We start from the raw sequence: 12,729 nt of genomic DNA on the forward strand, positions 1-12,729 counted from the left end.
CTCATATAACGCACCTTCCGGTATTGGGTATTTTGATGATTTTAGTGACATTTTTCACATGAATTGTTTCAAATTTCATATTCGAATTTTGTAATGTCTAAAAATTTTGTATGTAGATCAACGTCTTCCTATAGCCCCGATATAACCTTACCTACCGGTAACTTGGTATTTTGATAATTTTAGCGACATTATTTCAAATTGTTTCAAATTTCATATTCGAAGTTTGTAATGGGTACTACAGCCTATGCCTAAAAATTTCGTATGCAGTTTTAAGTCTTCGTATAGTTCCCATATAACCTTACGTCCATTTATTCGGCATTTTGATAATTTTAGCGACATTATTCATCGGAATTGTTTCAAATTTGGTATTTGAAGTTCATAATGGATACTACAGCCTATGACAGAAAATTGTCTGTGAAGGTCCCATATAATGGTCTGTGTAGTCCCTATATACTGGTTCCTCCCAATATTTGGTATAAGCTACATTATTCACCAATTTTTTCAAGGTTCGCATTTGAATATTGTAATGGGTTATGAAAAAAGTTGCCTATGCAAGTCCACGTCGTCGTCCTATAGACCCCAGAATAACGGCTGTATTCGGTATTTTTAAGATTTTAACGGATTTTATTTTTTTTTGAAAATTGCCAAATTCATTCCAAATAGTAGAGGGTATTCAAAGTTCGGCCCGGCCGAACTTACAGCTTTTTTACTAGTTTTGAGTATGGTTAAAAACTCGTAGCAATTCAAAATATTCCACAAAATTATTTTTTATAAAATTCTATTATAGGTACTAGAAGATTAAATCTTAGAGTCTAAATCTTAATTTAACGCCAGGAATTGTTTTATATTAAAAACGTTTTTTAGGGTTAAAGCCGGACTTTGTGTGAGTTTATGCAAAAAGCTTCTCCATGAACTTTTTCGAGTTGACACCTGAAAGTAATATAAAATTTAATTTAAGGCCGCAAGTGTCCGGGAAAAAATATTCTGAACAAAATTTCGCTATAAATCTCAAAGTAGAGATAAAAAACTGCAAAAGAAGTCAAACGCCATAATTTTGACATTTTTTTAAATTTTATTGATTGAAAGCAAAAAGTGTCGGAAATAGAATCAAATTTTAGGATAAGTTCAGATTTGTTCGAATTGGTCAACTTTGGCACGAATTATGGCCTTCAAACGGCCAATGAAACCGTCACAAGCTGGCCGAATGCGGTGTTTTGGCCCACTCCCGGCGACACAATAGTCCAACGGATTGGTATCCGGAGATTTTGGTGGCCATTGTGCGCTGGAAATGAAGCGAGGAACCTCATTTTGTAACCATTCTTGGGCGGCGCGCACTCAGGATGGTGCTGAGCCCTGTTAGAATGTCCAAGGTCTGCGGCAAAAATGCTTGCGTGCTCAAGGCTTTAATACGCCCTCCAGAATTATTTTCATTATTTATTCTGATGTCACGGTCGATAATACGAGCGGAGAGCGACCATCAGCTGTTATGGCGGCACACACCATCATCATGGCCGGCGCTTGAATTCTGGTGGCCAACTGAAGGTGCACATTTTCAGCTGACCTCTTTGGCCAGCAAACACCATCATTTTGTTTGTTTAAAAACTGCTAGACAACGAATGTTTTCTCATTGGAGAAAACCAAATTCGACAGTTCACCACTTTCGGCCAAGTGAAGCAACTTTTTAGATTTTTTTGAGTCTATTTTTCATTCTGTTGCGGTATAAGTTCTTGCACTTTTTGGAATTTCAATGGCTTTACCCCGAGCTAATTTTTCAATATATGCCGAATGGAATATTATGATATGTTCAGCTCACGAGCCATTTTTCGGCCACTGCGACGCGGATTTCGATCAAGTCGCTTCTTTACTTTTCGAACCATTTCTGCTGATTTTGCTGTTTTCTTCCGTCCACTTCCTTCACGTCGGGCTACGAGGCACAAACGATTTATTCACATTTAAATGCTGGAGTGCTCTAAGGATAGCCACTTGTGGTTTTTCAGCCAAATATAAAGAAAACACACTAATACCCTTGAACTCCATCACGAATAACTTTTTTTCTGGAAAATTCTCACCAAAATGCTTTTGTACGCTTGTAAACAATAAAATGAGCTGTCACTGGACTAATTTTAACAGCTGTCGGACGAGTGTCTTAGAAATGACGGCAGTCTGAAGTTGGTTGCAGTTTTTTTATCTCACCTTTACACCATTTCTGAAACCCGTGCCCAGGAACAAATTACTTTCACCAAAGCAGGGTTAAGATTTCTTCCTCTGAAAATTAAAAAAAAAATGCAGAGCTTTACTGGACAGAAATTGCTCGAAATTTTTTTCTAATAAATGTTATTTGTTTATCCAAATAAGCCCTAGGCAAATATCAAAATAATTATCGTCCAAGTTCATTGCCAGGCAAGACTTTCATTTCAATAAACTAGAAATCCTCCATTAATCCGTAGCACTTTGATTTCCTCTTATTGTATGTATATTTGCGATAGTGAGATGGTATACTTTCCATAAGCAAAGGAAATCTTTCCCATTAAACATTCCTGAGTACTGCTTCTTTGGCGGTCGGTCGGTTCACTTGTCTCAATCTACAATTTGAATAAATCTCCGTTATTACTTTTAATTCTCAAGATTTGCGTAGCCTACCGAAGGTAGCTGCATAAAAGGCCCGCTAACTGTGTACGCTGCGGCGTGTGGAACAATTTCAATATTTACAAAATTCAATGAACGCGGTGATGAGTCGGGGTATTCCAACGCCAAGACCTGTTGTTGTACTCGCCGTCACAATCATTACAAAGCGAGTACATCTTAATAGCAAAGTCGAGCAATCATTATTCATTGTAATTATTACCTTGAAGATGTAGAGGAAGGGAAGGCCAGTAAAAGGGGTAGGAAACTATCGCGGAGGCTATGAAAAGATCTTCCAAATGCAATTTAACTTGAAAATAATCAACTAAAATATCATTGTTGTTGTTATTGCTGTACCAGAGTAATCACAGCCAAATGATATTACACTGTCTTCTCAGCAGTTGTTTTTTGAGTGAGACACCAAAACAAAAACCCAAATGGAAAAGAGATGCCACAAAAGAACGACAACAAATTCATTCAGGTTCGGTTATGATGGTGAGAGACCACAACTGCTGCCTGACTGCCGCATAATTAACTCAAGATGACTTGGATTTTTAATTCTCATGCAATTAATTGTCTATCAGCAAAAACTCTTGGAGAAGAAGCTTCTTCTGCTCTATGCCGTTGTACAGTTAGGATGACTTGTTGGTTGACGATTGCTGTTGCTGATGTTTTCCCACCATAATGTCCGGTCATTTGATGAAATGCCTCCAACGTCCATTCTACATTGTGTCCAAAGTTTAGGCAATCATTAAGGCGTTGCGGAGATTTTAATAAGTACACACCCAGTAGAATGGGAAACTTGGCTGAGGATTTTAATTGTGCAATTGAACGGTAAAATGTTGCGTGTGGAATCCACAGATGGCTTGGACAGTCAAAGTTCATAAGGTCAAGAGAAACTCAAAAGATCATCAGCGCACCTATTTATTTTGTATAGAAGACCCTATGGAAGAAGTCTTATATACAGAATAGAAGAGTCTTCTTTACAGAAAAAATGGTCTACTATTCTGTATAGACAACCTCGAGGTCTTCTAATTTTTATAGAAAACCTTGAGGTATTCTATTTTGTATAGAAATCCCTGAGGTCTTCTATTCTGTATAGAATACACTGGGGTCTCCTATGGTGTATAGTAGACCCTGAGGTCTTCTATGGTGTATAGTAGATCCTGAGGTCTTCTGTGTCCTATAGAAGACCCTGAGGTCTTTTGTGCCCTATAAAAGACCCTGAGCCCTGTTATTCTGTATTGAAGACCCTGAGTCCTTCTATTATGTATAGAAAATCTTGAGGTTCCATTCTACATATAAAAGAGCCTGAGACCTTCTATTCTGTATAAAAGAGCTTGAGGCCTTCTATTCTGCACAGAAGAACCTGAGGTCTTCTATGCTGTTTAGAAGACCCTGAGGTCTTCTTTGCTGTATAGAAGATCCTGAGGTCCTTTATTCTGTATAGAATACCCTGAGGTCCTCTATTTTGTATAGAATACCCTGAGGATTTCTATCCTGTATAGAAGGCCCTGAGGTCTTCTATCCTGTATAGAAGGCCATGAGGTCTTCTATCCTGTATAGAAGGCCATGAGGTCTTCTATGATGTATAGAAGACCCTGAGGTCTTCTATGATTTATAGAAGACCCCGTCTATTCGGTATAGAAGACTCTGAGGTCTTCTATTCTGTATAGAAAATCCTGAGGTCTTCTATTCTGTATAGAAGACCCTGAGTTCTTCTATTCTGTATAGAAGATCCTGAGGTCTTCTATTCTGTATAGAAGACCCTGAGGTCTTCTCTGCTGTATAGAAGACCCTGAGGTCTTCTCTGCTGTATAGAATACCCTGAGGTCTTCTCTGCTGTATAGAACACCCTGGGGTCTTCTCTGCTGTATAGAAGACCCTGAGGTCTTCTCTGCTGTATAGAAGAGCCTTAGGTCTTCTATTCTTTATAGCAGGCCCTTAGATCTTCTATCCTGTGTAGAAGACCCTGAGGTCTTTTATTCTGTGAAGATGACCCTGAGGGTTTTCTTTCTGTATAGAAGATCCTTAGGTCTTCTGCTGCATAGAAGACTCAAAGGTCTCCTATTCTGTTGCTAAAGATTGCTATAGATGGCTAAAAGACCCCCACAGGTCTTCGTTCAATAGATGAATTTGAGGTCATCTACTTTGAGGATGACCCTGAGATCTCGGATGGTAAAGTTGGCGCCCAAATGGGTTATTCTAGCGAAGGCTAAAAAACCCCACAGGTCTTATATTCTATAGATAAACTTTAGGTAATCTCTTTGGATGGATGACCCTAGGATCATGGGTGCTAAAGATGACGTCCAAATGGCCTTTTATTCTATAGGAGGCTAAAATACCTCCGAAAAAGGCTTTTACAGGACAAGGACAACCTTATTTATTCTGTAGTTTCGATTCCCTATCCGTCTCGAAGGACCAAATGTACGATGGCGAGAAAAGAACACAACCTTATGCTTCGATTGTTGATTCGATTCTGTAACCGGCTCGAAGGACCAAATGTGTGAAGGTGAGAAAAAAATATAACAGCTTCGTTTTGGTGTAGATTCAAATCTGGTTTTTATTTCAAAACATGTTCCTAAGGTAATGCTAAAACTAATCTTACTTAACCTAATCGCAGCCACAGTATTATTCTTACCAATCCTAGTATTTCATTCAAGTGGTCTTGCGTACCCCCTGACCGCATCGATATCAGTGTGTTTGGGTTATAAACTTTATTATTTTACGCCTTATTTTTATGACAGCTGAATAATTGATTTTCCCAGCGCCTCATCCGCACTCAAGAGTATTTTTTTCACTGAGGTATTCTATAGAATACTCTTTAGGTCTTTCATGCTACAGAAAACCCATCTGTAACAAAATATTAAGCCTTCTGTTATTAAATACCAAAAGATTTTCTGTTGTCGAATTATTATTCCACCTCAATTCGATTTTATCCTGTTTCGCATAAATAACTTATTCCCGATGCCATATTTGGTGAAATTCTTTTAAATTCGATATGAGAAAATTATGGAATTTTTGTAATGCCGATTATGATTTAATATTTATGTCAAATTGCAACAACAACAGCCATAGCGCAAGCAGGTTTACAAAACTCCCGCTCAGCGATGTCTTGTATTCGAAACATTGCAGCAACAGATCTTTTGGGGGAACAAAGATTTTTCTGCCAGCCAGCCAGCTTCAACTTTCATTCATCACTGATGTAATTAGAGTGGTATTTTCAGAGCAATTGAACTGAAATGAACTGAATTATTATCATTTTTGTTGTCTGTCAGGGGATTATTGTCCCCGCTTGTGAAGCAAACATTGCAACTAAGTATTCCATGGATATGCAATGGTCTGGTGGCTAGATGGGCCAAATGAATAAATGCATTATTATTGGCGGCATGTCTGACAAAGCTCTGTGGCTGCCAGCTGTTAATTTCAGTGCAAAACTGCTAATCATTGGTCTCTTCAAGAGATGTTAGCACTTTGTGTGCCGACTGGCTGGCCAATGTGGTTATTAGGGAACATTTGTAACTTGTTGGAATACAAAAACAAAAAATTATAAGAAAACACATAACAAGATACCTCATTGTCCATATCTAAAGATCTCCCCGATATTGGCCTAACAATTGAACACTAATTTTGTTGCTCGGAAATGGTAATATGATAACAATGATGATGGCCGATGAGCCGGCCAATGGTGATTGCGGTAGAGTGGTCTTCTTTTCCCGTCCATGGGTCAATTAACTTAGTCGATCAGTTTCAATGGTGGTCATCAATCTTGCCATGGCTTGGGCTAACCTAACCTAAAGAATTACATTTGCCGCATTTCCTTGATTTGTATTTTGCTCTGGCCTATCTTTTTGTGTCTATTTCTTTTGTTTCTCCTTGTCTTCGTTTTTTTCTGCTTTAATTACACGTGGGCATATTGGAAAGAATTACCTCCACTTTGGTATCGCCATCTTCGCCGGGGACAAATGTAGAAAAATTCCCGCATTTGAGTGGCATAAAATATTGAGAAAAAATACAACAACATACCTTTCGTGTGATTTGGTTTTTCTTGGGATAAAACATTTCTATGCATAACAGGCGTTACACAGTGTTCGGAAATTGGATTGAATAATCACTTGGATTTACAGAGAAACTACGAAATTAAGATATAGATAAATCCGACCAAGAAAACGCCATAGTTTTTACATTTTTTTAAATTTTATTGAATGAAAGCAAAAAAATCGAAAATAGCATCAAATTTTAGAATAAGTTTCGATTTGTTTGAATTGGACACCTTTTGCACGAATTATGAGCTTCAAACGGCTAATGAAACCGTCACACGCTGCCCGAATGTTGCTCTGCGGTATTTTGGCCCATTCCCGGAGAAGTGCTTGCTTGAGGTGATCGCCACTTTGGTATTTTTTAGTACCAACCTTGCTTTCGAAAATACTCCAAACGCAATAGTCCAACGGGCTGGTATCCGTAGATTTTGGTTGGCATTGTGTGCTTGAAATGAAGCGAAATGAATTTTGTAACCATTTTTGGGTGATACGTGTTGAGGGCAATGGTGCTGAGTCCTGTTGGAATGTCCAAAGTTCACCAAGCGAAGCAACTCTTTTGCTCTTTTGAGTCTATTTTCTTTCGGTTTCGGTGTAAGTCCTTGCACTTTTTGGAATTTCAATGGCTTTACCCCGAGCTCATTTTTCAATATTAGCCGAATGCAATATTGCGATATGTTCAGCTCACGAGCCATTTTTCGGCCACTGAGACGCGGGTTTCAATCGAGTCGCTTCTTAACTTTTCGAACCATTCCTGCTGATGTTGCCGTTTTCTGCCGTCCACTTCCTTGACGTCGGGCAACGCTACCAGTATCACGGCTCACGAGCCATTGCAATGCGGGTTTCGATCAAGTCGCTTCCTTACTTTTCGAACCATTTCTGCTGATGTTGTTGTTTTCTTCCGTCCACTTCCTTGACGTCGGGCTACGCTACCAGTATCACGGTAACGAGCAATGGTACGAGACATAAAAAAGTTATTCACATTTAAATGCTGGAATTTCATCAGGAATTCCGCTTGAATTCCATCACGAATAACTTTTTTTCCGGAAAATTCTCACCAAAATGCTTTTGTTCGATTGTAAACAATATAATGAGCTGTCACTGGATTAATTTTAACAGCTGTCGGACGAGTGGCTTAGAAATAACAGCAGTCTGAAATTGGTTGCAGTTTTTTCATCTCACCCTGTATGCGCAGTCACTGAGGTAATCCGAGCCGATGAGTTGTTATAAGGAAAAAGAACGACATTAGGAAATTCACTGGACGGGATCTTGATCTAGTCCAGTGAGTAGCCAAAAGCCACTGTCAGATCAAGCTGCGTAGTGCTTAACGAAGGAGTTACTCCGACATCCACCTGCGAACCGTTCAGCTCTCAGTCCAGACATGTATAATCGCTATTGAAATTATATTTTTAGAATTAAACGGATTAACCGAAGGTAAACAATTTTTTCTTACTCAAGTCACTGACTGAAATTAATTTCTAAAATTTCGGAGGAATTCGAGAAGTTAGGAACTCATTACACCCAGAAAAATTAGTGCAAAATGACCTTTACTACAAAACCTCAAGCCGAAGCATCCAATTCGAACATTAATTAAAAACAAGTTAAAAAGCAGTATGTTCGGCCGGGCCGAACTTTGAATACCCTCCACCATTTGGATCGAATTTAGAAATTTTCATAAAATAAAATCTGTTAAAATTTTAAAAAAATAACCGAATATTGCCGTTGTATTGGGGTCTATACGACGTGGACCTACATAGGTATTGCTTGTCATAAGTCATTACCATATTCAAATTCGAAACTTGAAATAAACGGTCAATAATGTAGCTAAAATCATCAAAATACCGTACAAAGGGAGGTACCGTTACATCGGACCTATACGAAGACCTGGACTTGCATAGACAACTTTCTGTTACAGCCTGTAGCATTCATTACGAATTTCAAATACGTCATCTCAAACAATTTCGGTGGGTATTGCACCTAAACTCGTCAAAATACCGAATATAGGGAGGTATTGGTATATAGGGCCTATATGAAGACCTGCACCTGCATAGACAATTTTCTGTTACTGCCTGTAGCATCCATTACGAACTTCAAATACGTCATCGCAAACAATTTTGGTGGGTATTGCACCTAAACTCGTCAAAATACCGAATATCGGGAGGTACCTTCATATGGGGCCTATACGAAGACCTGGACCTGCATAGACAATTTTCCGTCACAGACTGTAGTTCCCATTACGAACTCTAAATAAGTAATTTGAAACAATTCCGGTGAATAATGACGATAAAATCATCAAAATACCGAATATCGGAAGATACCCTTATATGGGGGCTATACGAAGCCGTGGACCTTCAAAGATAATTTTCTGTCTTAGGCTCTAGCATCCATTTGGAACTTCAAATACCACATTTGAAACAATTCCGGTGAATAATGTCGGTAAAATCATCAAAATACCGAATATAGGGTGGTACCGTTATATGGGGGCTATACGAAGACGGGGACCACAGATAATTTTCTGTCTTAGGCTCTAGTATCCATTTCGAAAGCGTGGACCTACATGACCCATTTACGAACTTAACCTGCCTACTGGAAAAATAAACATGTGTGCAAAATTTTAGCCTTCTATCTCAATTCGTTCGAAAGATAGCGTGATTACAACAGACGGACAGACATGCGGGCAGACCGACAGACGGAAATCGCTAAGTCAACTTAGAATTTTTCGCTGATCAAGAATATATACTTTGTTGGGTCTGAAATGAGTATTTCGAGGAGTTACAAATGGAATGACAAAGTTAATATGCCCTCCATAGTATGGTGGAGGGTATAAAATATTGATTTAAGACCCTGAAGTAAAAAATGTTCCAAGAATTCTTTCAAAGATCATAGGAGCCATTAGCACGACCTTCTTGAGAAACATAACACACACACCTGTTATTAATGGATTAGTTATTATCCAGGCGGAGAAAAAATAACTAAAGGTCATGACATGGTCCAAAATAATTACAGGTCTATTAAATATTTATTACATAACTATCCGCCTAATTTTCAAAGCTCTTTCATAATTTTGATTGATATGAGAGAATGTGTGTTTTTAGTAGTAAGCACCGGCAAATTAAAATATTAAGCGCTTTTCATACAAATCCAGGAGGTGTAACCGAATACACTGCACTAGGTCACAGAGTAATTAACTTCTTTTGGTTTTTTGGGTTGTGGTCTGCCTTAAGTTCATAATCACTGTGCCAACATCGATAAGCCCGGCCCGGTGCTCTGAAATATTAAGCGACATACTAACCAGAAATACATACATTCACGTTCAGTCTGCCAGCCTGCCTGATCGCCATTCACAATGGTGTTTAGTACCCATAACCATAAAATACCCAAGCATCCATCCACAGATGCGAAATGACGACAAGCCAAATGAATATATTTCGCATGAAATAGAAATTCATAATGGAATGGAAAAATCTGGTTTTTCCCCTCGATCTGATGTGTGTGCGGTGGCTTGGCGGTAAGGCCGCCACATGCAAGCCAAGATGTGTGGCGTACATACAGGGATTATCTTAAGTTTTACCGGTATCCATTTGGAGTTGGAACATTTGTGGATAGATTTTTTTGGTGGCTTTGCTTCTCCCCTGTTTCAGATGTCTGTCCTTTTGCTAGACACAGTGTCTATCTAGGTACATATGTGGCTGTGGCTGTACTTTTGATCGGCCAGCCTTTAGCTCTCAGCTGCAATAAGTTTGGGGTTTTTCTTGTTGCTGTTGCTTTGCCACGACAAGAGTTCAGAGATAGCAAATTGCAGCTGCAGCTAAAGTCTTTCCCTAGCAATTCAATATTCACAAATTATTCAAAGTATATTTTTGCGATTTATTAAAATAAATTCAAATTTAACGTTGCTTTCGTGGTTGGTTAGTTTCGGGTGACGTCGACGTTGGATTTCAATTGCCGTTGATATCGCCGCATAAACTGGCACTAATTTAAGTACGAATTTGGTCAGTAAGATATCTTTGGGAACGTTTAAATGAAATCAATATTGGAAAATTATAAAAAACAAAAACAAAATGAGTATATAAATAAAGTTTTTCAGACAGTGAGGATAGAAGTGGGCTATGTTGCAAAATTTAAAAAAAAATAGAGGTGGAAAATGCACAATTAAAGCAGGTTAGCTGCTACGGGAATAAAGGATATTCTAAAAATTATACATGAAAGCATATTAGCCTACATAACGTAACTGAGCGTATGTTTGATTTGTTTCCCCCTGCATCGCGAAGAAAGCAGATAACTTCTTGGTAGGAAATCCTAGCAGATAGAGATGCCTAGGTCAGATTTTTCAACAGTTATTTTATCGTTTTGTAACTTAGTAGGGTTTACTCTAACCCTGTGTGTAGGCACTATAGAGGGTGAGATGAAACAAGTAAAAAAGCTGCAAGTTTGGCCGGGCCGAACTTTGAATACCCTCCGCCATTTGGAACGAATTTGGCAATTCTCAAAAACAATAAAATCCGTTAAAAATTCTGTTAAAATCTTAAAAATACCTGAATGTAGCTGTCACATTAGGGTCTATACGACGACATGGACCTGCATAGGTAACTTTTGTCATAAGCCATTAAATGCCATTAAAAAAAAAAATCGGTGAATCATCAAAATACCGAATATCTGGAGGTACCGTTATGTGGAAGGAAGAATAGGAAGACGTAGACATGCACAGACAATTTTCTGTCATAGGCTACGAACATCAAATACCACATTTGAAAGATACAGTTATATGGGGGCTATTCGAAGACGTGGACCTGCACAGACAATTTCTGTCATAGGCTGTAGCGTCCACTACGAACATCAAATACTAAATTTTAAAGAATTCCGGTGAAAAGTATCGCTAAAATCATCAAAATACCGAATATCGGGAGGTACCGTTATATGGGGGCTATACGAAGACGTGGACTGCACAGACAAATTTCGGTCATAGGCTGTAGCGTTCACTACGAACATCAAATACCAAATTTGAAACAATTCCGATGAATATTGTCGCGAAAATCATCAAAATACCGAATGTCGGGAGGTACCGTTATATAGGGACTATACCAAAACGTAGACCTACATGGCCCATTTTCAATACCAAAAGTCCTGCAGACATAATGTACATTTGAGTAAAATTTTATCAATCTACTTCAATTCATTCGGAAGCTAGAGTGATTTCCACAGACTGACGGATAATATATATATATATATATATATATATATATATATATATATATATATATATATATATAAACTGCAACCAAACCAACTTCATACTGCTGTTGGGTGATAGCGTGATTTCTTCATATTTGGGTGGAAAATCACAAGTGGCTATTGCTAGAGCACTCCAGCATTTAAATGTGAATAAATCTTTTGTGTCTCGTACCATCGCTCCTTGCCTTAATACTTGTAGCGTAGCTTAACGCCCAGAAAGTGGACGGAAGAAAACAGCAACATCAGCACAAATGGTTCAAAAAGTAAAGAAACGACTTGATCGAAACCCGCGTCGCAGTGCCCGAAAAATGACTCATGAGCTGAAGATATCGTAATATTCCATTCGGCAAATATTGAAAATTGAGTTCGGGGTAAAGCCATTTAAATTCCAAAAAGTGCAAGAACTTACACCGCAACTGAAAGAAAATAGACTCAATAGAGCTTAAGAGTTGCTTCGCTTGGGCGAAAGTGGTGAACTGCTGAAGTTGGTTTTATCCGCTCCGATTAGAAAGCATTCGTTGTCAAGCAGTTTGTAAACAAACAAAATGATCGTGTTTACTTGCCAAAGAGGTCAGCTGAAAATGTGCACTTTCTGTTGGCCACCGGAACTCAAGCGCCGGCCATGGCGATGGTGTGGGCCGCCTTAACAGCCGATGGTCGCTCTCCGCCCGTATAAATCGACCGTGCCATCAGAATAAATGCCGAATATTATGGCGAAAATATTCTGGAGGGTGTAACAAACCGCAGAGAAATATTCGGGCAGCGTGTGACGGTTTCATTGGCCGTTTGAAGGCCTTAATTCGTGCTAAAGGTGACCAATTCGAACAAATCTAAACTT

At 38.7% G+C, this 12,729-nt stretch overlaps 1 protein-coding gene across 1 annotated transcript in view; it reads left to right on the forward strand.

Moving 5' to 3' along the window:
* Positions 1–12,729, forward strand: part of LOC101888934 (myb-like protein I) — an 83,199-nt gene that overhangs the window by 1,053 nt on the left and 69,417 nt on the right. The gene's annotated exons all lie outside the window — the stretch shown is intronic.

This window comes from Musca domestica, unplaced genomic scaffold (genome assembly GCF_030504385.1).
Source record: "Musca domestica strain aabys unplaced genomic scaffold, Musca_domestica.polishedcontigs.V.1.1 95, whole genome shotgun sequence".
Taxonomy (NCBI): domain Eukaryota; kingdom Metazoa; phylum Arthropoda; class Insecta; order Diptera; family Muscidae; genus Musca; species Musca domestica.